Raw genomic sequence first — 5,000 nt, 5'->3', positions numbered from 1 at the left:
GAGGGAGTTTGAGTTTGAAAGATTTTGACATTTCTATTTATGAAAGAGTGTTTGGCAAGTTGAAGAACAGACTTGGCATGATTCCGGGCAGAAATATAAAGTGCATGAGATTCAGGAGATGGAAGGCTCAAGTATCTTTTGTGGGCAACCTCTCTATCATGTATAGCACGAGAACAGGCTGAGTTAAACCAAGGTTTAGAAGGTTTAGGTTGAGAAAAGAATGAGGAATGTACGCCTCCATGCCAGACACTATCACCTCTGTTATGCGTTCAGCACAAAGAGATGGGTCTCTGACACGGAAACAGTAATCATTCCAGGAAAATCAGCATAATACCTCCTCAGGTCCCCCAACTGGCAGAGGCAAAACGCCAGAGGCACCTTCGCTTTGGGGATCCTGAGAGGATTGGAGAAATAGGACAAGATACAGAAATGAGATTGTGATCGGAGGAGCCCCAACGGAGATGAAATGGTGACAGCATAAGCAGAAGGATTAGAGGTGAGGAAGAGATCAAGAATGTTGGGCGTATCTCCAAGACAGTCAGGAATACGAATGTAGGATGTTGCACTAATTGCTCTAGGTCATGGAGGATAGCAAAATTGAAGGCTAGTTCACCAGAATGGTCAGTGAAGGAAGAGGAAAGCCAAAGCTGGTGGTGAACAATGAAATCTCAAAGGAAGGATATCTCCCCGAAAGGGTAGAGGGACAGGATGTGCTCCACTTTGGAAATTAAATAGTCAAAGAATTCACTAGAGTGACAGGAGTTAGGGAACTGTTGAGTCAACCCAGATGTTAGAAAACTCGGAAGACTCAAGAGCGTGGGCAGTAAAGCAATTTAAGTCATTGTGCACATAGATGCAACATCCAGCTTTAGAACGAAAATGAGAATACAGAAAGTAGGAGGGAACAGAAAAAGGGCTACTGTCAGTTGCCTCAGACCGCTGTGTTTCGGTGAGGAAAAGAAGATGAGGTTTAGTAAAGGAGAGGTCGTGTTCCACAGATTGAAAATTAGATCTAAGACCACGAATGTTGCAGAAGTTAAAGTAGAAAATTTTGAGGGAGGTGTCAAGACATTTTGGGTCTCTAACGAGAGGGCAGTTCGACCTGATATATATATATATATATATATATATATATATATATATATATATATATATATATATATATATATATATATATTTATATAGTGTGTGTGTGTGTGTGTAATTCACTGTTTGATCTGCTGCAGTCTCTGACGAGACAGCCAGACGTTACCCTACGGAACGAGCTCAGAGCTCATTGTTTCCGATCTTCGGATAGGCCTGAGACCAGGCACACACCACACACCGGGACAACAAGGTCACAACTCCTCGATTTACATCCCGTGCCTACTCACTGCTAGGTGAACAGGGGCTACACGTGAAAGGAGACACACCCAAATATCTCCACCCAGCCGGGGAATCGAACCCCGGTCCTCTGGCTTGTGAAGCCAGCGCTCTAACCACTGAGCTACCGGGCCGTGTGTGTGTGTGTGTGTGTGTGTGTGTGTGTGTGTGTGTGTGTGTGTGTGTGTGTGTGTGTGTGTGTGTGTGTGTGTGTGTGTGTGTGTATGATAATAATGATAATAATATATGGTTCATTAGGAATTGCAGTACCGGTACATACATACTGAAAATATACATAGTGGCGCGGGGGGGGGGGGGGCTTATGACTAATATCCTGGCCTAGTGATTTATGGGTCGTACTTTGGTGGGTATGGCGCTGTTTTTTTAGTTGTCAGTTCTAGTGGCCCTGGTGGACATGAGGACGTTGTTTTGACGTGTGGTGTGAACAGGGTGAGGGGTGGCAGGGGGAAGAAGGTGGCGAAGCCTCGGGTGACGTAGTCGGCTTCTGCCCAGTTTCAACAGGGCTTCTCGGTGTTTGTTAGACAGTCTGGGAACGTTAAGAGTGGTCAGGGCGTGGTCGTAGTTAGTGTAGGCAGGGCCAAGAATGATCCTGCATGCTGTGTGTGTGTGTGTGTGTGTGTGTGTGTGTGTGTGTGTGTGTGTGTGTGTGTGTGTGTGTGTGTGTGTGTGTGTGTGTGTGTGTGTGTGCGTGCGTGCGTGCGCACCATAAAATTAAGGTAGGTTTAAATTTCAGCAAACCTGAATTCAAGCCTGATTCTTACTGTTACGATTATCGGTATATAGTCTTCCAAGCCAGATAGTCAATACCACGTAGTCAACAAGGGTCACAAGACGGCTCTCTCTCTCTCTCTCTCTCTCTCTCTCTCTCTCTCTCTCTCTCTCCCCAAGCTCTTGTGCGTTAGGATAGAACTCTCTGAGTTCCGGCTGAGAGCCGAGACTAACATAGAGCTTTCTTAACCATTTATATTTTTTCAATTATTTATTCTTATTATTTCAGCCTCCTTAACCAAGGTCACAGTCAATGTATCAGTTTGTAAAATAAGAAAATATGTTTCATTAAGACAAGCTTACCTCTCACATGGCGCAAGGAGGCGGAGTGGGCGGGCCACGCCACTGGGCTTCACAGCTGGACGGGGGTGGAGGAAGTCTGGGTGGGCGGGGCCCGGGGACGCCAGTGGACATTCTCTTCAAAACACGTGTTTTTTATCTCAGTCTAGGATCTTCCACAAAAAAGTCCTCGGTCTTGTCAATCTTATATATCTACATTAAACATTTACCTTCGATTTCAAGTTGAGTAGTGTTTGACCAAGTGTTGATTATTTAACGAGGGTTGTTCAACTTCGTAATGTCAGCACAATTTTAACTTGTAATGAAGGAAAACGAACACTTAATTGTTCTGACGCAGATACAGTTTATACTTGATAGTATGCAATGACAGGCACATAGTTTGTCTTGATCGAGACACTCATTTTCTTGATGTATATTACTTTCTTGTGCTCGCTGCCATCAGCATTACCTGCAGAAAAGGAAGGACAAGTTAACATAACCCAGATCTCTTGGGAAATCTGAATAGGTTCAGTCTAATGGTTGATACTCTTGCCTATGAGAACAATTACGTATATAATGATATATTCCACTACACAACACACACACACACGAGAGAGAGAGAGAGAGAGAGAGAGAGAGAGAGAGAGAGAGAGAGAGAGAGAGAGAGAGAGAGAGAGAGAGAGAGAGAGAGAGAGAGAGAGAGAGAGTTATGGGGGGTGGGGGCAAAACCATGTTACCTTATTCAATTCATATATCAGTCATGTAAAGGAACACAACGACGATGTACTACACCAATCTAACTAACTGTTCTTCATTTATCTCTAAATGTCTGGGGAGCATTATCTTATATTGAAGAAGAATGCTAAAAGCGTTATATATTTACATGTGTGGCGCTGTAAGAGGAAGGAAAGGAGATGGGAGGGATACGATGGTCCTTAAGGGTGGCACGCCTTTGCCTCTCACACATTAACAACTGCGGCGCACACACACACACACACACACACACTACTGAGTAGTACACCAGCAAAGTGGCCTTTCACTAAGGACCTCGAGGCTGTCAAGCAGCTATACTACAGGCACAGGATAAGATATTGCAGTACAGGAATTTAATAAAACAAAGAATTCAAGACAGTGGAAGGTACCATGACACTCTTGATAGAGTTTGGAATTCACCCAGGCAGAATTGAAATACTCACACAACAAATCTGAAACCGAGAACGAGATAATAATGGAAAATTTAATGCAACGAATTGATGAATTTGAAAATAACTAATCATCAAGAAAACGATAATAGAAGGAATAATCTTTCAATCTTTGAATTGCAAGTGTTTCTGAGGTTCGAGCGGTTCGGTTACCTAGGCGTACTTCGAAACACTAAAAAGTTCAAGGGCGCAAATTTTTATTGATGAGGATCCCCAGATGAAACAAGCTAAACATGAAAGAAAAACAGCTTTCATTCAAACATACCACATAGATAATCAAACAAAAAACGAAGCAACATTCTGGACTAACGAGCGGTGATGTCTCAACGGTGCTGTCGGTGCTAGTGCGGATATGTCACGGAGATGCCTAGGTCAGGTGTTATTGGCGGTGGACCTTTGTCGAGGCCAAGCAAGGTGGCAGCTTATGTAGATAGTGGCATGGTCTCCATTGGACTGGAGGATGATTTGAATGCAGTTGATGGTGAGGTATTAAGGCTTAAGTAAATTCGCAACCACAAAAAGTAATTATCTTGCCTTATTTAAATTATAATCTTATGAAATTTCGAAAATTAGGGGCTTATTTGCTTCACTAAATTAAATGTAAATTAATCAATCTAATATCCGAAATTCAGATGCATAACTTACCTAAAAAGAAAAAAAAATCGATTCAATAACTCAAACATTCTTTGATTAAAAAATGTTAAGATTCACTAGTGCTCTTAATTTACAAAAGTCAAGAATCAAATTTGAACTGGTCAACAATGTTCCCCATACAAGAGGTCATAATAATGATATAATTTGTCCCATATTCAGAACATTATTTAGGATTATTGCAACAAGTTTGGGTCCGTAATTATTTGATGGGATGCCTCTAGATATAAATGTTAATAAAAAAATCACTTTTTTCTAAATATATACAAAAAAATAAAACCAATTTACTTAACCAACAAAAGGTGAAAGTACTTATGATTATTTCTATTTTATTTAATCAGTAAAATATAATGTTAAAATCATCTCCAGATAAGTTCATTTTTTTTAACACTTACACATAAGACAGGTTTACTTATATTCATGTTCTCTACCGCTTTCTAATTCATCATGTCCGTCAGGGAGCTTCGGCTCGACGGACAGTGGCTATTTATTCATGTGTTATGTCGAAACTTTGTGTTACATGTATCAATAAATCTTTACTTATCTGAAAAAAAAAAAAAAAAATGTACACACTGACAAAACTCCTTTTCACAAGTTGGATAATTGAAGAGTAACAAGTAAATGCAACTACGCAGCGCCACTTCTCAACCAAACGTCAAGTACAATAGTATTTGTAGACAGTATTTGTAGTAAGGTAACAGAACCAATAATCAATAT

General features: G+C 41.1%; 1 protein-coding gene across 7 annotated transcripts in view; it reads right to left on the bottom strand.

Annotated features, from left to right (window-relative positions):
* LOC123517910 (hexosaminidase D-like) overlaps positions 1–5,000 on the bottom strand; it is an 80,786-nt gene that overhangs the window by 50,121 nt on the left and 25,665 nt on the right. For 6 of the 7 annotated variants that reach the window (XM_045278367.1, XM_045278368.1, XM_045278366.1 and 3 more), the window contains exon 2: positions 2,455–2,899. The gene's annotated coding sequence lies outside the window, so the exon portion shown is untranslated. Of the gene's footprint in view, positions 1–1,722; positions 1,910–2,454; positions 2,900–5,000 lie in introns of all 7 variants that reach the window. The other variant, XM_045278371.1, reaches the window with a different exon arrangement.

The sequence above is a fragment of the Portunus trituberculatus genome, chromosome 43 (genome assembly GCF_017591435.1).
Source record: "Portunus trituberculatus isolate SZX2019 chromosome 43, ASM1759143v1, whole genome shotgun sequence".
Taxonomy (NCBI): domain Eukaryota; kingdom Metazoa; phylum Arthropoda; class Malacostraca; order Decapoda; family Portunidae; genus Portunus; species Portunus trituberculatus.
The sequence above is the reverse complement of the archived record's forward strand: the minus strand, read 5'-3'. Positions and strand labels throughout refer to the sequence as shown.